The sequence below is a fragment of the Cryptomeria japonica genome, chromosome 11 (genome assembly GCF_030272615.1).
Source record: "Cryptomeria japonica chromosome 11, Sugi_1.0, whole genome shotgun sequence".
NCBI classification, from domain to species: domain Eukaryota; kingdom Viridiplantae; phylum Streptophyta; class Pinopsida; order Cupressales; family Cupressaceae; genus Cryptomeria; species Cryptomeria japonica.
The window spans coordinates 154923002-154945610 of NC_081415.1; positions in this window are offsets into that span (position 1 = coordinate 154923002).

Consider the following 22609-nt stretch of genomic DNA (forward strand, 5'->3'; position numbering starts at 1 on the left):
CACTCCTTGGGGTACGTTTTTTTGGATTGTGATACCTTTTGGATTAAAAAATGCAGGTGCAACTATCAATGCGCTATGACTCTCATTTTTCATGATTATATGCATAAGACCTTAGAAGATTACGTTGTTGATATCTTAGCCAAATCTAGCCTTCGTATAGATCATGTTCAGATCCTTCGTCAAATATTTGAGAGAATTCCTAAGTACAACATGTGTTTGAATCCCCGAAAATGTGTTTTTGGTGTGGATAGTGGAAAACTATTAGGATTCATAGTTTCGCATCATGGCATTGAGGTGGATACGAAAAAGATAGATGCTATTGTTAACATGCCACCTCCTAAGAATGTTTCTCAATTAAAAAGTTTGCAAGGAAAGATCCAAGCTATTCATAGGTTCGTCTCTCAACTTGTAGATCGTACCTTTCCCTTCACACAATTTCTTAAGAAGAATATCACTTTCCAATGGAATGAGGATTGTCTTCAAGCATTCGAAGACTTAAAAAATTATTTGGCCAATGCTCCCATTCTTCAACCTACCGATCCTACTAAGCCTTTTCTTCTATACATCGCAGCTTCCCCTCAAGCTCTTGCAACCTTATTGGTACAATGTGATAAGGATGGTAGAGAATGCCCGATTTATTATATAAGTCGCACTCTACTTGATTACGAAGTCTGATATTCTATGATAGAAAGATAGTGCCTTGCTTCAGTTTTTGCAACCCAAAAGTTGAGGCATTATCTCTTGAATGCTGAGATTCATGTTATCATTAAATTTGATCCTCTTAAACATATTTTCTCCAAAACCGATCTTTCCAGACTCTTAGCTAAATGGGTTATGATGTTGACTGAGTTTGACCTTAAGTTTGTCTCACAAAAGGCAATAAAGGGTCAAGTGTTGATTGATCATTTAGTTGATGATCCTTCACCCTTCTCCTACCCAATCCCGAGTCTTTTCCCGATGAATACATTCTTTCCATTCAGGTTAATGAGACTTGGGAACTGTACTTTGACGGCTCTAAGTGTCGTATAGGATCGGGGGCAGGGGTGGTCTTAATTTCTCCTAAAAAGAAGCTTATTCCTTTATCATATCGTCTCAATTTCTTATGTACCAACAACATTGTTGAATATGAATCTCTTATAGTTGGAATTAAAGCAACCTTGGCATTGAGTGTGAAAAATCTACATATTTATGGAGATTCTCAGTTAATCATCAGACAAGTGACAAGAGTTTATCAAGCTAAACAAGACAAACTATCACAATATAAATATCGAGCTTTATTCTTGTTACAAAAATTTAATTCTTATACCATAGAGACTGTTCCTCGAAAAGATTATCGACATGGTGATGCAATGGCATGTGTTGCCTCTCTTGTGTCTCTAGAGGACCCCATGGTAGATCTTCAATTCACTATTCACAACCTTACTTCCCCTATTGCTGATAATCCTAGTGATGTGGCATATTTTTGCATTATAGATTCTGATGAATTGTACTCATATGCTGTAAGATATTTGAGTGATGGTACCTTTCCTGACTCTACGAATGAGAATACTAGGGCTAGGGTTCACAAATTGGCTGCTAGATACACTATCCTTTCTAATGTTCTCTATAGGAGGGGTTATAATGGTCTTCTTCTTCGATGCATAAACAAGGTTGAAGTCCCTATTGATCTTGAAGAAGCGCATTCAGGTGCTTGTTGGGGGCATTTCGGGGGTAGGTCTTTAGTTTAGAGATTGCTCCGAATGGGATATTATTGGCAAACCATGAAGAAAGATTCTTTTGTGTTTGTTAAACGATGTCATCAGTGTCAGTAACATAGAAATTTAATCCATGCCCCTGCCCAAGAGCTTCGATCACAGGTAGCGTCTTGGCCCTTTTCTACATGGGGTTTGGATCTTGTTGGTAAAATATCTCCTCCTTCCTCTCAAGGACATACTTTCATCATAATTGGCACTGATTACTTTACAAAGTGGGTGGAATTCGTTCCTCTTAGATCCACTACCGCTAAAGTAATTTGTCAATTCATTTTGGAAAACATCATTTCTCAATTCACGATACCTTCCGCCTTAGTTTTAGATAATGGAACGTCATTCAAAAATAAGGATGTGAAGAAGTTTCTCAAGAAATATCATATTCAACATAAATTTTCTACGCCTTATTATCCTCAATCAAATGGTCAAGATGAATCTTCTAATAGGATAATTGAACAAATTCTTCAAAAGACTATCAACAAGCATGGTAAGGATTGGCATACTCAATTAACCTATGTTATGGGCTTATCATACAAGTGTACGGGTTTACCCCTTATAATCTTGTTTATGGTGTTGATGCAATTATGCCTTTCGAGTTAGAAATTCCTTCTTTGAGAGTTTCTCTTAAAGGCACAGTGGATGATGATTCCTACATAGAGAAAAGACTTCAACAACTTGAGATGCTCGATGAACAACATATAAATGCCCTTGATCATATTCAAGCGTATCATAAAACTTTGCAACGAAGCTACAATGATAAGGTTATTCAACATTCCTTCTCGGTAGGGGATTTAGTCATTTATGAGAATCAACACAACATTAATGCCTTACCTGAGGAGAAAGAAAAGTTCAGTCCTAATTGGCTTGAACCATATATCATTATGGAGGTCTATGGATCAGGTACTTATAGGATAGCATATGTGGAAGGTATGGCTCTCAAGGAACCCATAAATGCTATGCACCTTCGTAGATACTATGCCTAGTTTTTCCTCTCTCTTTCTTTCTTTCTAGTCTTCTTTCTGTTCTTTCTCTATTTTTTTTTTTTCTTCAAAATTGGGTAATACGTTAGCATGTCTTCATTAAAGCATGTAATATTAAATGATGTTATAGTGTTTTGTCTACATTACTTCATTCTTAACAAGCATGTTTGATTACTACGTTGTTTGTCTTGGATCTTTTTATGTAAATTGTAATGAATTTACATTTCATATGTGCTAGCATGTTATACAATTTCTTATGTGTTAAGTGGAATTATATCATGTGGTATTTAATTAAAGTTAATTAAATCACATTAGTCATATAGTTCTTATGCTTAATACATTCTTCTTTTACATCATCAAAGTCGCATTTGATTAAATACTTACTTATTTAATCAAAGCACACATGTATCAATTTATTCATGAAGTATTGAGAAATCAATCACATGGAAATTAAATCAGATATACATGCTCATTACCCAATATTTTACTTCTAATGTAAGCAATGCGTACATTGTTTAAGAATTAAAAATAACATAATCATGAGTATCATCATATATACATCAATACATCAAAATCATCTCCTATCCCTAGGACTAGTAGTAGGAGGATGGTGGCTAGATGCCCCCTCCTGATCTGGTCATGCAGGTGGCCCCATGGGGGTGTATCGTGATATGGACCGTGAGTGGCTCTGCGAAGAGCTCTTGCAATCTCTCTCCATCATGATCCCTTGGTATGTGACTGCCTCTATCTGTGACGCCGCTAGGTCACGCTTTGTCTGTTGTAGTCTCTCTCACAGGACCTCCACCTCTGTCTGGATAGGGTAGAAAAGTTCCTCATGTCGTCCTGCATTCCTCTGGGATCTGTGTGCTATTTGTGAGGAACTTGGAATGTGTGCAGTCACAATAAGGTCTGTCACTACATTGTGAATTAGAGAACGCCACTCCTGGATGGTAGCTGCAAGATAGAGAGAATTTTCTCATCAGTAACATTCTATATCATCAAATCTAAAGTAGTTAGGATGCATATGTTAATCAATAACAGGGCACATTACCTGTATCTCCCTCTCGCCAATGAGGATCATGGATAGCGACTATCTGAGACTAAGACCCGCTAGGTTCTCCCCGCTCATATTGTCTTTGTATAGTCAGTGTGGGCCGATGGGGATCAGGATCAACACCCCTTATGGGATGCCTCTTTGCCCGTCGTGGGAGACTTGATGGATCTAGGGCTCTAGTATCCTCTCTGGAGTGATGAATTGTACTTGACTCATCCTCCTTGTCCTTGTCATCCTCCTCCTCCTCATCATCTCCATCTTGATCTCCCTCTCCAGTATTAGGATCACCTTCGTCTCCGCCTGTCTCTTACTCCTCTGTGTCATCACCCTGATCATCTGAATCCTTCTTGGATGCATCAGATCCCTCTCCATCACCTGACTATCTCCATGGTTTGGGGTTCCCTCCAGGGAAGCCTACTGGGAAAATATCTCCAGGGTATGTTATCCTACACCATATGATGTACCATCAATGCATGCTTGAATCATATCTATAATCTATCGCTACGTCCTGATCTGACCCATCTGAATCTATAATGTCGATCTCATCACTCGTAGGCTAGGAGTGGTTCCTACCCTCAACATCACTTGTGAGTGTCAGATGTATACAGGCATGTCAATAGGAACACACTTCTCAAACCTAAACTGTCGCCGAACTCAGTCGAAGTAGAAAGGAATGACTATGTGGCTATACCTTCCCTGTAGTAGATGGTTCCTCTACATACTGAACATCTGTCTGTGTATCCTTGCCCACATGGACATCTTGAGGTAGGGTCTCCATATGATCTTTCCCATCGTCAATCTATTCATGCTCAACCTCTAATACAGGAGATCACCGAATCGCCACTCACGGGTAAGAGGATAAGCATATACCCTAGGCTGCTATGGGACTAGCTCTATGAGGGCTCCACTAGGTCTAGTGCATGTAATATGCTCAAACATCCACACCTATGGTAGTGTGAATGTCATTAGGCTACATCCCTATCTGAACACATACTCCCCAAGGTTGTGTTAGAGATGCACAAGCATGCTCTGACCCCAAGAGTCTACTCTCATGTATCTCTCCATGGCTCGTATGGCATAGATGAGTCCTCCGTGCATATATGTGAGTCACCTCACCAATGGAACCTCTCCAGTAAGGTGTAGGAGCCAGTTGACTATGATGCGACCCCTCATCTTGTTGCGTATCACTCTCCCCATAACATAAACCTGCTCTCTCCTATAATCCTCCTATGTCCGGTCAGATCAGTATCTCATGGTCTCTCCTCTAATGGGTAGGCGCAAAATGCAGTATACATCCTCTAGGGTGACCGTCATCTCCCCCACAGGTAGTGAGAATGTTGAGGTATCTGCAACCCACCTCTCCATCAGTGACATCGGCATTATAGAATGGAATCAGATGGCTGATATGATCATCGCATCCCATAAACCCACTGCATGTAGCAAATCCCTCTCTCCTGCTGTCAGCCTTCGGATCAACTCCCGAAGGCTCCAAAATGTGAGACCGATAGTATGCTTTTGAATGTACTGTAATGTCTATAAAACACAAAGCAATCTATCATTAGTAATCGATCAATCATCTGTCATCATCTAATCGATACAATTATTCTATCATTTATAGCATTCGTCGTCTGATCTTGTATTGTCGTTGGTCACCCCGAATAGGGACCAGGGAGCCCTACTAGGACCATGGTTCCCTCTAGGACCAGGGCGCTCTTGTAAGGAAGTTAAGTAGCGGAAACAACTCCCTACACTAACCTTGAGAGGAGGGTAATGCAAAACTTTTTCAGATCGTTACAATAGTTACAGAAAACAGAAATAGATATAATAGCATTCATACCACAACACAGTGATTTACGTGGGGAAAACCCTTTCGGGAGAAAAACCCCACCCTCCAAAAGCAGCTCAATATTTTATTCAGCAATCAAAAACAGATTACAAAATACTTGCAGAGCAAGCTCTTCGCAGGAGTACCACTAATCAGAGATTCAGAGGCAACTCAATAGCCATGAGACTCTTACACACAACCTCTATCTCATACACCTCATAAATAGGAGATACAATACAAGAAACCGTCAAACGGTATTACAAAACCATGGGCTAAAACCACCCAATAAGGTGTAGCCGACCTTATCTCCCTTCTATGACATGTTAAAGCACACATCAACACGTGTTGCTCCCTTTTACAGCTCATTTATGTATCCGATACAAATTATTTTTCCTATTTCAGGAGTACAAACTTCCGGAGGCCATAACTTGAGAACCGGGTGTCCGATTGACGAACCGTTTGAAGCGCCGGAAAGCTCGCGAAGTGCTCTATCACCTCGTAACCGGCTTCGCCGGTTACGGCAACTTTTCAGGGCGTTTCGGAGCCTCTAAAGTCCCCAAAATTAAGTTTAAACATTTTATTGCACCCCTCCAAGACGAAAACTTTAATATCTTCAAAACTAGCTGTGACCTTGCGACGCAACTTTACCGAAATGCTTATCTAACCAACCAGAAGCTTCAGGGAGAGTTTCGCACCATTTCGTGCTCAAATGAAAACTTACTATAAATAGTAACCTCACATAAATGCAAGGTTGAGACACCATTTTTCCCAACAGCTCTAGCACCCCTAGGTGTCCAAAGGGTAGGCCCTAACTCGGACTAGGCGATGACATCATCAATTTTGAAAAACTAAGAAAATATGACAAAGTCAAATGCAGTCAACATAAAGTCAACCCACCTCGTCGAGCGGTCAGCCGACGAGTACGGACTGGCGCAGGATCTCCATCCACACAAGTTGCTCAAGTCGACATCAAGGCATGATGGCTTGTATGTGGGCTCCTTTGTAGTGAATAGAGACAAAAAGTTAGAAAGTGAAAAATGGAAAGTGTCACTTTCATATTTATGTGTTATGCACTTTTTGACTTTATATTTTGAAGTTAAAACCCTAATTTCTGCACTTTTTCTTCAATCTATCATATCTTGAGCTAGGAAGCTCCGATTCTCACACCGTCGATGGCATTGGAATCGTGAGTCCACCCTTTCGCTCCACATTAGTTCCATAATGTGCTTGGATGAGTAATCAATCCTTGTTGTGAACTTGCTTCAACACAATCTTTATCACAATTCGTTGTAGAAAACATGATACCCTGTTTCACCTCACAAATAAGCAAGTCAAAATAGGGGGGCATATAGATACTTGAAAATTTCATCACCTTTCTTAGTAAGCATTAGGTGATTTTGTGATCTAACATGTGGTTTTGTAGGGTGTGGTTCCTAACTGTGTACTATAGATACCACTGGGGGCTTCGTTCGACAACTTATGGATATATCCTTTTTTCAAATGATGTTTACTTTTATGTACTTTAGCTTGCATATGCATGTCATGTCATATGACCGCTAAAATTGGGGCTAAATGTAGTGTCATAAATTGTACACCCTTGCTAGGGTGGTACAATTTCACACTTAGGTTAGCACCCATCTTAGTGTGTCTTGCATCTTGCATTTCTCATTCCCCTTTAAGCATTTAATTAATTAATTAAATTAAATCTAAGGTCATGTCTCATCACTTTACATGTTACAAAGTTGAGCCCTTTACCCTAAGTGTGCCCCTTTTCATCTTATTCCTCCAATGAACCATTTAATCATAAACCCTAATTATGTCTTATTTCGACTGTTTAGGCCTAATTTCACATATCAAAACATCTCGAAATCAGCTGTAACTTTGGGATGTGCTCTAATATTATCATATCTAACGGCCCAAAAAATTTGGTGAAAAGTTGGTCGGACTGTGACGGGAATGCACATGGTCCATGACTTTTTTTCCCAAAATTTCAAGAGCACAATCCTTTGATATGATAATGCTTAACCCCAAAATATTAGCGGGAAATTCAAATCCTATGTCGGCCTAAACATGAAATTAAGATCTAGGGTTTCATACTTGAGAGCTCTCTTTCTTCATTTGAAAGGGGCTTCTTCTAAGAATCCAAGAGTAGGTTTTTGGAGGATTAAAGCCTTCTTTGTAGTGAAAGAGTAGATCTTTGAAGTCTTCAACAACATTTATCATTCATCCATCAAAAATTCATCAAACATCATTTTATCAATTGGGGGATTTTGAAGATGTAGAAGAATAATAGGAGATCACCGACTGACGATTGGCTTGTACCTCTCCCTTGGGGTTGGGTATGGTTTTGTGTTGTTTTCATGTCTTTGCATAAGCTTCATTTTTTATTCATATTCATGCTTTAGATCACTTTGCATTGTGGATTTATAACATTTACTTTGTCAATTATAAGCAATTAGGGTTTACTCTTAAGGGTTGCTCTAAGTTGTTTACTTTCATTCTTAAGATCTTGAATATACACAGGGTTCTTGCACACACATTTTCAGTACATTATCGACTATTCGTGGAGGTGGAAATCACCAACGTGGGGGTTTGACTAAGGAAAACCCCTATATAGCTACCCCAAACCTTCCCTTTTCAGTTGCTGGTATAAAAATAAGAATCTGGAAGCAGTTAGAGATCTGGAATAGGCATCTACACTACCCATAAATATCAAAAGTGTAGAAATCTATCAAAGACAAGGGCGTGGCACCCTGGTCCTTCCCAGGACAGTGGTGTAGCGCCCTAGTCCTGCCCTCTGTCAACAATACTTGGCAAAACAACACCTTACATATCTTAGAATCCCTCCTGTTAGTTGCAGCTCTAGAATTGCAGAATCAAGATAGTGGTGTGACACCTTGGTCTTGTAGATTTCTGCTCAGATTTCAGACATAGGTGCACCTCTGATTTTTCCTTTGATCTATTCTTTTCAGCAGTGTATCATTTGTTCTTTGATTTGCATTCTCGGAATTAAGGATTTGCTTGCTTACATGCTTTCTAGGTTAGATTGCATTTTGCATCATTCCTCTCTCTCATTTACAACAAAGGAATAGAAAACCTAAGAGGTAATCCATGACTCTCTTTCTCATAAGAAGTAGCCAATGTGTGTTACCTCCCTCAGCTCTCCCTCGGCTCTTTCGTATTCCATGAGTGTGTATGAGAGTGGGATTAGGGTTTCCATACTTAGTCTCACTTTTTCCCCTACACAACCTTGATCCAAACATTCTCCCACTTTTTGAACACCTTTTAAGATCCAATGGAAGAAATCAGATTTAATTGTTGGAGGTTGTGAGGCCCATAGACTCTAACACCATGTGAACTTGTTAGTGCTCATTGAATTTTTCAATGCATCTACATTATTATTCAAAGCATCTACCTTCTCCAACCTCATATTTTAATATTCCTTAGCATTACCACCAAAATAAAATAAAATATCAATGTGCTTTATTTTGCATGGAAAGTAGGATTGTTGGCTAAGTAAATGACACATTGATTATCACGACAAATAGTAATTTGTCTTGTATCAAAACCAATATCGAAACACAACCTCTTAAGCCAAATAAATTCTTTTCAAGAATGAGTAGATGTCATGTACTATGCCTCCATAATGGACAAACTGACTATAGTCTAACACTTATTCATCCAGGTGATAGCACCACGAAACATCGTGAACACATATCCAATGGTGGATATTCTACCATTAATGTCATATGATTGATTTAAATCCACATATTCAAGAATACTTACTAAATATCAAGGTCTAGTAGGACAACCATGAGAGCATATGGAATATACTTAGAAGTACCCTAAAAATATCTAAATGCTCTCTTCATTGCATCCCAATGTACTCATCCAGGATTAGCCATAATTTGACTAAGAACTCCCACTACTTGGGTGATGTTTGGTCTCATACAAACCATAGCATACATAAGACTGCCAATAACACTTGCATGTGGTACTATGGCCAGGTCTTCCATCTTGATAGGAGATTTTAGATAATCCTCCATAAAAATCTTATTCCCCTATAATAGGGTAACGACTAATTGTCTTCAAGCTGCCATGTTGAATCTCTCCATCACTAAGTTTACTTACTCAGATTTAACCAAAATTTTCTATTAGCTCTGTCTCTTCTAATATCAATCCCCATAATATAGCTTATTGCACCTATATTCTTCATTCAAATTATGTTCACAATTGAGACATCAAATATGAAATTATGCCTTTACCATTCCCAATAAACAACATATCATCTACATACATTACTATTATGAGAATGTAACAATTATCATAATTGCAATTCACACAATGGACATAGTTAGATCTCATAAACCTCAAAGATAATACAAAGGGGTCAAATTTCTTGTACCACATTTTAGGGGATTGTTTTAAACCATATAAAGACTTTTTCATGTTGCATATCAAATGTTCTTTACCTTCAACCACAAAATGCTTTATCTATGGCATAAATTTACTCCTCCAAATCACAATGAACAAACATTGTCTTCACATCCATCTATTCCACTTTTAGATCATACTTTGTTGCAAGTTACAACAAAGACCAAATATATGTTACCTTCGCAACAAAAGAGAATATCTCACCATAGTCATTTCTCTCCACTTGATAATACCCTTTTGTGACCAACCATGCTTCATGCCTTCCAACACTACCATTAGAACCAACTTTATTTTTGAACACCCATTTACATCCAATAGGGTTTTTTGAGACCCCACCTTCTAAGATATTTATTGATTCTATATTCCTTGACAATACTATGACTTTTGTTTAGTGCTTTTATTATGTTTATATGTTTCAACATCACACAAGTTTGTGGGATGCTATTTTATTTCATATACATAGATGAAGTTTTGTGCTTATATATTTTGTTTCTATAAATGTGGGATTCTTGATTATATGGTGGATTTTGATTGATTATTGCTATTGGTAGTTATATTGTGCTATCGAATGATTAGCTTATGTAAAATTCCAGGTAGATGTTTTGAGTTGATATTAAACAAGCTAAATGTTCTATTGTAGATAGGATTCTTTTGAAATTTATAATCATTTCAAAATGCTATTCTAATATATGTTAGATTCTTCAACTATTATTATTACTTCATATGATATACTAACACTTTTTGTTGAGTGAGTGGGTATAATTTGCAAATAATTTACTAGAGGATCATATAACATGATCTTTTGTATGGTCTAATATGTTGTGACGTTGTTGATTTTGTGTGTCTTTAATTTATGTTGTCATGTGAATTTGGTTATAGCATTTTCATTTTTTTTAAATTACAAGGCTTTATGTGTGTGAAGTTAAATTTTGATGGGCTTAACATGTTCCTAGATGTAAGGTTGTTAGGAATTTATTAGACCAATATAATACCTTTTTTTTTTAAGATCCTAAAATTTCCATTTTCTAAAAGTGATGAAAAAGGGAGTTGGTTGGGAAGGTAGTTGAGTGGTTATGGGAGGGATTTTGCCTTCCTTTTTTATTTTTATTCTTCCTTTATTTTGTGGAGGGATATTTCTTAAAATTCTCTTCTTTTTGGCATTCATTTTTAAAGAGTCTTGGATTTGGAGCAAGGTTTTGGGAAGAGAGAGAGCAAGGTTGGGAAGAGAAAGCTTGTCAATTCTCCATCAAATTCTACTATCTCTCCATCAAATAGCACTATCTGTGGAATGCATTTTTGGTAGGGTTTTCAAACCCTTGTCTAGTTTTCCTTGTACTTTTTCTGAATATGATGTTTTATGGTTTTTGCAATGTGTGTATATTACTGCTAAAACAAATTTGGAAATTCAAACAATTTATTGTGATGTTATTTGGTTGGAAAGTTGTTGTGGTGATTTTGTCTATATTTTTTACTATGTTGAGACTTGTAATGTGCACATATTAATTGTGTAAGGAAAAAAAAGTCATGTTTTTTATTTATAAATTTTGTTTTTAAACCTCTTTGGTTATGTGATTCCCTTTGTTCGGAACGGGTTGGAACACAACTCCATAGATGGGTGGAGAGCCCACTAGTCCAAATAATTTTTTCATTGTTGAAGTTATTCTCAAGTTCCTATACTATGGAAGAAGTCTAAAGTGGAATCGCCAATCTATATTGCAAGAAAATATTTTTATCAATTAATCTTCCTAATGAGAAAGTGCAAGTTTTGAAGACAAAGTGAACATGAATTACTTTGAGATAAAAAGGATTATAATAAACAACTTGTGAAAATCTATTATGGGAGAAGAAAGTATTGGTGTGCGATTAAATGCCTCCTTTACATTTGTGAAAAAAAATTGAAAAGTATAAAATAAGAAAAAAGTATATAATGCACATTACAAAATTAATCTTAATAAAAAATTAAAGGGTTGCTCATTTAAATTGTATATACAAGTATGCGTTGGTGTGTGTTCATTCCTTGTACTTGTTGCATTTATGAACCTGCAACAAAAAATGCTAATTATATAAAATTGTAAATAAAAATATTAAATAGAAAAATGGTGTTTATAAAAACATTAAATAAGGAAATGATCTTTTTAATTTTCAACCCTACAACTTGAAAGGAAAATTTGAAACAAGCAATGTTAACCTGTTTGATTTGAATTCCCAAAAGTCAATAGAAGAAAGAGAATAAAGATTTAAAGATATTTTATTTAAAGCTATGAGTTAGTTTTTAGTTTGGAAAGTAGTTCTTGTTTAATTTATTTAGTAACTCAAAAACTACTTCTATTTTATTTGTTTAGTTAAAAATCTATTTTCACTTTAATTTAAACCTAGAATTTTTGAGGATTTAAAACCAATTAGTCTTTTCTTGAATAAGTGTGTGAATTATTTGGTAAATATAATGATAAGTTGTTAAACACAAAGCACCACTGAGAGGGGGGTGAATCAGTGACTCTCAAACTTTTCCCTTTAACTAACCTATGTGAGTATAACAGTTATCAGATCTAACTCAATGCAAACTTACCAGTTAAAGGAGAGACCAACACAAATGCATTCACACACAAAATAAACATCACATAACACCAGCATATACGAGCAAAACCTTGGTGAGAAATGTTGTTGGAGTCTACTGCTCCAATCTAGGCTCAAAGTAAATCTCTAATTACAATATTTAGGGCACCAACCTCTGATTTTAGGGCATCAACCCCTGATTCACGACACCAACCCAAGGAGCTACAACCCCTGTACCGAGATCCAACTCAATGATCTTCAATATATTGTATTCAAATACAAAATTAGTAATTTAGTTACAAGTGAATCTTGTAACCTCTCAATACAATGCTCCCTACTAGTAAAGTACCTCCTTGCCTTACAAGTTCTCTGCTTACTCTGACTGAATCTTCAACAACTCAGCCACTATCTTGTTGGATCTCTTGTATCACTCTTTTCTCTCTTCCTATCACTATTGTTTCTTACCAATTTGGTCTCCACTAGTTCCTTCTTCACTCAGCACACTGCCTCTTCTCTGTCAATTTACCTCTACCTTGTCCACAACTATCTGTCACTGTTGGTTCTATGCCATTCCTTCTTAATTGACTGGATTCCTCTGGTTCTTCATTCAACTTGCATTCATTCTCAAAAGCCTTCTCACCACTAGCCTTAACCTTACTAGTTAAACCCTCTTACCGATTCTCCTTCTAATACTCAGACACTTAAGATGTTCGCCAAAATGACTTAAGACTGGTTTTGTAGTACCCCTCCTCGATCAACCTATTTTTGTATAATTTGATTTACTTCTGCGGTTGTTCAGTGGAACATTTTTGTATCTTGATTCGGATGTTATGAGATGTTATTTCATGCTTTATCTAGATGTATGGTGTATGCTTTTATGTCATATATAAGTGCTTATGTTTAATGTTATTTTATGGATCATTATCATAGACTGACACTTTTACCTTATATTGCGATGCGTTATTTATATGTTGCGTGTTTGCAAGTGTATTGGGATGCGAGGGGATGATTTTCCTTCACTCACTCCGGTGAGACAGGGAACGTCTGATTCTCCTTCATCAATGTGCATGTCGTGCCTGTATATATATTGGTCTATATGCACGTGTGGTTCTTTAGTGCAGGACATTGCAGGTACTAGTACCGGGTAGGTACAAGGTATTGACTCCATCTGGTTTCACAGGTCTGAGCATACCTTTTATATCCGTTGGGAGTGGAGGAGATAGTTGTTCTACCCTAGTTTGACCCGCAGTCACACTCGTGTGAGTGTTGTCAGTTTGTTGTCTTTCCCATCTGGTTGTTATGCGAGTCATGGTGCCTTGGTTTGGTCATTTGACAGTCGTCATTTGATCCTTCTTGGTTTTGCATGTTTCTGTTTATTTAATTTAAATGGATGATGCTATCTTATGTTGGTGTAATTAGTTGATTATTATGCTCTATGATTATTGATTTAATTAACTAATGAATTGCTAGACTAAATGGTTAAATGACTTATTTATTTTGTATAGTGCATTGATATATTTTGGAAGGAAATAAATAATTGCCTAGCCATTTAAATGTTAAATGATTATGTTGAAAGAAAGTATTTTTGGTAATAGAAATTAATAAAAACTTTCCTTGTTACTTTTCCATTTGACCTTTTCATTTTAATTATTGGAAAAGAATTATTTTTGAAACGGAGTAAATCTGATTGTTTTTACTTTTTAAATATTTAAATATGATTGGATGGAATAACTTTTTAACCTAGAAAGTTTAGGTTAAAAGATAATTTTCATGCTATTCCTAAAAATTCACAGGAGGAAGGAAGAGGAGAATTTTGGAGAGAAATTCTGGAAAACTTCCTAGAGAAACTGGAAATTCAACCTGGTTTGCAAGACTGGAAAATTATTCATCTCTTTGCTTGCTATTGCTTCAAGGTTGGAGGTTCTCTTCTTGCTTTGAATTTGTTATTTGAAATTTTCAGTTTGCTTCCAGAGTGTGGAAATTATGAAATCTTCCTGTAGATGCTTGTGGAATGGTTGGAATGGAAGAAAGAGTGTTTATTATTGTTGATTTTGTGAACTTATATCATATGGTTGCATTTAAGAAAGAAATGGTTTATTTCTCTATCTGTTGTGTGGTTGTTCTTGAAAATCAATTTCTGGTTATACCTCTTCTATTTGGAAAGAATGAACTAGGTTTAGCTTGTTGTGTGCTTTCTAGTATTTTGTTATCCAAGATTTGGGGTTTCTGTGGGATTTTATTTGACCATTTGCCTTATTTGGTAAATTTCCATTTGAAAATTGGATTTGGCACTATGTATGTGTGTGCCCGTGAAATGTTTCGGAAATGAATCATTTTCATGTTTAAACGATTGGGTGGAGTGTTGATTTTAATGCCTTGGAGGTACATATTTTATTTATTTTGTTATCCTTGCCTTACCCCACCCCATGGCGAGCTAGTCCCACCACGTGGGTCGGTAGTCTCTGCTGCCAGCAGGGAGCAGTACTACCGGTTGGTAGTAGTGCTACCGAACGGTAGTGCCTACTACCAGTCGGCAGCAGCGCCATTGGATGCTAGTGCTTGCTAGCGGTCGATAGCAGCACTACCAGTTGGTAGTGCCTGCTAGCGGTCGACAACAGTACTTCTGACAGGCAGTGCCTGTGGCCCCCGACAACGGTATTGCCGCGGGTTGGTTTGACCCCCGCATTACCATGTTCCTTTACTGGTTCAAGCCAGTTAGTGCAATGAAGTAAATGTTTAATAAATGAAATATATTTTAGAATGGATTTTGTGTTGAATAAAAATAAATAGCGATTTTCATGTGATGTTTATTATGTGGTTAATAAATTTATCTATGGATATCAAGGCATGAAATTAGGAATTCAAATTGGTTAATTTGGGTATATTCTGGAAACGAATTAAAATGCCTCTTAGGAATTCATGTTTTTATTCGGTTGAATGTTTAATGTGGATTTCATTCCTGATGGAATATTGATTTGGAAATTGAATAATGTGACTGCTAGAAAGAGTGTTTTATTTAATTCTTCAATCAATAATGTTGCAAGTGTTTATGATGATGTTTTTCTCAAAGATTGTTTGAGAGCGGACTTAGTGAAATAGTTGTCCTTGCAAGTGTATAATGTGTTATTTCTGGTCTATGGTTCCATCGTCCCATGGTGGCGTAATTGGTACCTTCGACCAAGTGATATATGTTGGCTTCGTTGTCATAACCATGTAGTGTCTTTGCCTTATGGTTAGCCAAGAGTCAGTATGTCCTTGTTAACCACTTGTTTCCGCTAGTGGTGGTTATGGTTGTCTGATTCGCCATAGGGTTCTCAGGGAGTGACCTTGTTTGTTTAGTGTCCTTTGAGAGAGTGGCTTTCTCTTGAGGGTTGCGCCCAAAGTGGTAGGCATTACGACCCAACGAAAGTCAGATAATAACTGGTAATCTAATGAATTGATTAAGTGGGTAGTTTTATAACATTAATAAAGATAATTGTACCTCGCACCTGGGTGAGTGCTTGTATTGAGGCTCATCATGTTGTGAGAAGGCCTAGAATGGCAAACCGACCACCTTGTCTTCATGAAAGGTTGGTAGGGTCCGCATGAGACTTAGTTGGAATCAAAGGTTCGGGAGAGGTTACCAGGACAGTGAGTCGGGACCTGTGGAGGGTGTACCATGGTATCCATCTTAAGCTATGCAATGAAACTCTCTCATTTGGTTCACTTGTGTGTTTGTAAAGTTGAGTCACCTGGTTTTTGTGGAGTCATATTGTGTTGTCATGGAGTTGTATTGTTTTGTCGACCATGTCATGCTTATGCTTGTTTGAGGGTCCTCAACTATCTCCTAGCACGGTGGGGTGATTCCATTTTTGGAGTTACATGGTCAGGTGGTAATGCCACTTCCCATTGAATGTTTGGGTTTGTACCTTCATGCGAGGATTGGCTTCGCAGGTGTTCCTGTGGTTTGTGGCTCACGATTCATCTCATGTTTGGAGATTATTGTTATTTGGAGACCTATGTGGTCATTGTAATATTGATCTTATGTAATCTTGTATTTGGTTGAGATGCATCTTTATATGTATGTTGAGAAGCTATGTATTGGAAGAGCAATGTAATCCTATGTGGGGATGTCTTTATCAGTTTCCTTTATGATATTTGTACATGCTTATTGAAGTGGAATTATAATGTGTCCTTTCTATCTTTCAATGGTGTAATCTATTATTGCTTATGGCTTCTTGTTATCATTGAGTTAATGATGTATATTTGGATTTATGGTTATTGTGGAATGTATCTTATGAAGTTAATTCTTCGTTGGTAACCCTTAAGGAATTCTGGTGTAAGTCTTCCACTTGTGTTATCGTGCAGGTTGTATAAACAAACTAATTATGTTTATACTTAAAAAAAATAAAAAATTTGTTTCACCCTTGTTTGTGGGTTTTCCTTTGGGGTTCCTAGCGGGGCATTACATCTGGTATAAGATCCCATGTTTCAACACTGGGTACTCTGGGTTTGTAGTGAGCCCATTTGCCTTGACCTTTGTGTAGGTCTTGTGGTGTGACTTCCTTGTGTCTTTCTTTGCCTTTGATCTGCACCTTTTTCCTCTTGTGTAGTGTTAGGTCATGGCTAGGAAAGCCAAGGGAGGTGGTCATGTTGGTGGCTGCACTAGAGGCAGAGGAGGAGGAAGGGGTCAAGGTCCCAACTGCCATAGTCCTTCCCCACCACCCACTCATGCGACTTTGGATAGAGATCTGTTGGTTCGCCAGGAGGAACCGCATTCAATAGAGCAGGTTCCTGAAAGGGAAGAGCTATGTCAGATGTTTCAGGAGGTGCTAGCTAGACTAGGCCCTAGGCCCAAGGTGGATCAGCCCATCCATGGTCGAGTAGAGGAATCGCTTCAGCAAATTCCACAGAGAGAGAGAGAGAGATCTCCTAGAAGGATAGAGGTCCCAACGGACAAGGATCAAGCTATCATAGGGCACATGAGGGACTTGATAAGGTCCAATCCTCCCTTCTTTGATGGTAAAGGTACCAATCTCGAGGCAGAGACCTGGCTTATCAGTTTGGATCGGTGTTTTGCTATGTATCCTTACAATAGGAACACCAAGGCGAAATGCACAATCATGCGTCTCGAGAGCTTTTCATCTATCTAGTGGAGATTAGAGGAGGAGAGGATCGGTGTGAGCATTAACACTGTATCTTGGGAGATCTTCTTGGAGAGATTTAGGGCACAATTTCTCTCACCCCAGTGGAGGCAGTCGCGAGCAGATGAGTTTTATGCTCTGCGCTAGTTTCGGTTGTTAGTGGACCAGTTTGAGCATAGGTTCTATGAGCTCAAATAGTATGTTGGGATCAAAAATGATGAGGCTATGCTTGTGCAACACTTCTTGAAGGGTCTTAATGATCGCATCAGCAATGGAGTGAGGGTTTTTGAGCTTGCTTTAGTGGAGGTAGCCGTGGCGAAAGCCAGGTTGGTAGAGCAGAACCTTATCCATACTCATGGCGGCTAGTCTGGAGTTTGGATTGGAAATGATCCTTTCAGTGGATCTAGAGGTAGAGAGAATCAGTCCCAGACCGCTACACCTTTTAGGGGTTCTCAGGTGCCCGCTAAGGGTGGTCATCAGGAGCAGCAGCCGCTGAGATCGAAGCAGTCTCGGGGCCAACAGGATGGCAACTCTCAGGTTTGAAAGAGTAGGAAATGGCAGAAGGGTAGGCAGACCTTTCCAAGACAGTCTTCTTAGGGAGCATCTCAGGCCCTTAGTGGGGAGAGCTTTCAATAGTCCAGTGGGTCGTTTGGTAGTAGAGGACTGGTTCAAGGAGCTTGCTTCAATTGTGGTCAGTATGACCACAATGTTGCTCAGTGCCTTCAACATCCTCACCAGACGGGTAGCCAGAGGCTAGTTGCATTAGAGACGATAGTGGGGGATGCTGATAGATCCCATAGAGTATTTGCAACAGTGGACAACCACCAGGTCGAGCATCAAAGTATTGTGATTGATACCACAAGTGTGTTGTGTGGTATTCCTATCTCTATACTTTTTGATTTCAATGCTTCAAATTCTTTTATTTCTTCATCCATTATGGAGTGGTATGGGCTCGTGTCTACTAAGCAGGCAGTTAGGTGGCAAGTAGAGTTGGCTATCGATGTGCGAGTGTGTGTAGATGCCTTCGTTCCTAGTTGTGAGTTGGACCTAGGACCCTTTGTCACTCCAGTTGACCTTCGAGTCATTCCTTTGGGGTCCTATGGAGTTGTGTTGGCAATGGATTGGTCATCATCTCACAACGCTCATGTAGACTGTCATCTGAAGATAGTAGAGTATTTAGATGACCTTGGTAGGAAAGTGGGGATCGTCGAAGTGCAGCGATCGATATCCTTACGTATAATTTCCACTATGCAACTTAGACGGTGCATGCGTCAAGGGTGTTAGCTTTTTGCAGTTGCTCTTGACGATGTGGATGAGGAAGAGAGTCGAGAATTTTCTCTTGATGGTCACCCTATTTTTCAAGAGTATGTTGATGTGTTTCCTTTGGATATTCCTGGTATACCTCCGAAGTGAGACATAGTTTTTTGCATTGACTTGGTTCCTGGTGCGGAACCTATTTCGAGAGCACCATTTTAGATGACTACTCAGGAGCTGAGTGAGTTGAAGTTGCAGGTTGAGGAGTTGTTGGCCAAGGGATTCATTCATCCAAGTGTTTCTCCTCATAGTGAACCGGTTATCTTCGTTAAGAAGAAGGATGGTTCTCTTCGATTATGCGTTGATTATCGATAATTGAATAAGGTAACCATCCGGAATTGATATCCATTGCCTCAGATAGATGATCTTTTTGATCAAGTGAAGGGAGCTAAGGTGTTCTCTAAGATAGATCTGAAATCTGGGTATCATTAGTTACGCATTCATGATGCAGACATTCATAGGACAATGTTTCGTACTCGTTATGGTCACTATGAGTTCACAGTGGTGCCATTTGGGTTGACGAATGCGTCTTCAGTATTCATGAGTCTTATGAATGGGGTTTTTTGCACCTACCTTGACCAATTTTTCCTTGTGTTCTTGGATGACATATTGGTTTATTCTAGATCTATGGAAGAGCATGAGGGTCACTTGCGTCAGGTATTGCAGTGCTTGAGGGAGAACCAACTTTTTGCAAATTGGCGAAGTGTGATTTCTTCTAGTCATAGGTGAGCTATCTTGGTCATATAGTTTCGGGAGAAGGTGTATCCATGGATCCTTCTATGATCCAAGCCATTGTTGATTGGCCAACATCGACCAATGTTTCTAAGGTTTGAAGTTTCATGGGTTTGGTCGAATATTACCATCGCTTTATGCAGAGTTTCTCTCAGATAGGCCATCCTATTACTTCTCTTTAGAGGAAGGGGAAGAAGTTTGTTTGGTCAGAGTAGTGCGAATCAACTTTTCGTACCTTGAAGGAACTCCTTGTTAGTGCTTCGATTTTGGCAGTTCCTAACCAACTAAGAGATTTCATGGTATGCACAGATGCCTCTTTAGAAGGTATAGGTGCAGTGCTTATGTAGGATGGACGTGTGGTTGCCTATGAGTCTCACAAACTCAAGGATCATGAGTTGAACTATCCATTTCATGACTTGGAGTTGGCAGTTGTAGTGCATATGTTGGTTCAATGGAGACATTTTCTATTGGGGCATCGATTTGAGCTGCATAGTGATCACCATAGTTTGTAGTATATTTTCACATAGTCGAACTCGAATGCTCAACAACGAAGATGGATGGAATTCCTCTGCGAGTATGATTTTGAGGTTCGTTATATTCAGGGGAAAGAGAATGTAGTGGTAGATGCTTTGAGCTGTAGGTGGCATGAGGTTGCAGCATTGTCCCTTGGTGTGGACTTGAGTGAGAGAATTCTTGGAGTTCTTCCTCAAGACACTTGGTATTAGGATGTTAGAGCCGTGGTGGAGTCTGGAGGACCATTGGAGGGTAGATATTTTGGATATGCTCTTGAGTCATATGGTCTTCTTCGACATCTTGGACAGATCTATATACCTCCTTTGGAGGGTCTTTGCATTTTGATCATGACTGAGGCCCATCGTGCACCTTATTCGGCACACCCTGGTGTCAAGATGCATGTTGATCTTAGACAGTTATATCATTAGGTTGGTATGAAGAGTGACATAGCTAATTTTGTGTCCAAGTGCTTGGAATGTTAGTGGGTGAAGGTAGAGCATCAGCACCCTACAGGGATTTTACAGCTGAATTTGATACCAGATTGGAAATGGGATATCATTTCCATTGATTTCATAGTAGGGTTGCCTATTTCTTCGTTTCGTCATGATGCCATTATGGTCATTATTGATAGATTGACCAAAGTTGCTCATTTTGTGCTTATTCGATCTTCTTATATGGCAACAGTGATGGCACGAGTCTTCTTGGAAGACGTGGTGAGGTTGCATAGGACTCCAAGGTGGATCATTTCTGATAGAGAGCCTGTCTTTATTTTAGGCTTGTGGACCTCTCTTCAGCATGCTTTGGGAACCCAGTTGAACTTCAGTTCAACTTATCACCCATAGACCTATGGTTAGACTGAGCATGTGAATTAGGTCTTGGAGGACATGCTTCGCATGTATGTTATGGACCAACAGTCGTGCTGGGAGGAATATCTTTGCCTTGTGGAGTTTTCTTATAACAATGGATATCATAGCTCTATAGGCATGTCTCCCTTCCAGGCTTTGTATGGTCGTCCTTTCCATACTCCTTTGAGTGGGGATCGGTTGGAGGATAGGGTGTGTTTAGGCCCAAATTTGCTTCGTGAGATGGAGCAGCAGGTTGAGCAAATTAGTGGGCATTTGGTTGTTGCTCAGGATAGGCAGAAGAAGTATGTCGATGCCCATAGAGTTGATCATTAGTTTTTTGTTGGCGACCATGTGTTTTTGAGAGTGCATCCGTGGAAGAGTCTGATACGTTATGGAAAGGGTTCTAAGTTAGCGCCTCATTTTGTAGGCCCTTTTGAGATCCTTGAGAGGATAGGACCTATTGCCTACCGTCTTGCCTTGCCGCTAAGTCTATCCCGCATCCACAATGTCTTTCAAGTTTTTGTTCTTCGTCCTTATCATCTTGATGTGACCCATGTTCTTGATTGGAACGCTTTGCAGGTCGAGGATGAGCAAATTTCCATGGAGCCCTTGCGCATCCTTCAACATCAAGATTTGACCATCAGGGGTCATACCATAGAGCAAGTAAGGGTCCTATGGGATCCTAGTGATGAGACCTTAGCGACTTGGGAAGATGCAGCAAAGATGTGAGAGCTTTATTCTTATCTATTTTAGGCTTCCAAGAGTAAGCCTAGGCTTGGGGGGGAGGATGTAGTACCCCTCCTCGATCAACCTCTTTTTGTATATTTTGATTTACTTCTGTGGTTGTTTAGTGGAACATTTTTGTATATTGATTTGGATGTTATGCAATGTTATTTCATGTTTTATCTGGATGTATGGTGTATGCTTTTATGCAGTATCTCAATGCTTATGTTTAATGTTATTTTATGGATCATTATCATAGACTGACACTTTTACCTTATATTACGATGCGTTATTTATATGTTGTGTGTTTTCAAGTGTGTTGAGATGCGAGGGGATGATTTTCCTTCACTCACTTTGGTGAGATAGGGAACGTCACGATTCTCCTTCATCGGTGTGCATGTCATGTCTATATATATATTGGTCTATATGCACGTGTGGTTCTTTGGTGCAGGACATTGCAGGTACTAGTACCGGGTAGGTACGAGGTATTGACTCCACCTAGTTTCACACATCTGAGCATGCCTTTTATATCTGATGGGAGTGGAGATAGTTGTTGTTCTATAGTTTAACCCACAGTCACACTCATGTGAGTGTTGTCAGTCGGTTGTCTTTCCCGTCTGGCTGTTATGTGAGTCATGGTGCCTTGGTTTGGTCATTTGAGAGTCCCATTTGATCCTTCTTGGTTTTGCATGTTTCCATTTATTTAAATGGATGATGCTATCTTATGTTGGCCTAATTAGTTGATTATTATGCTTTGTGATTATT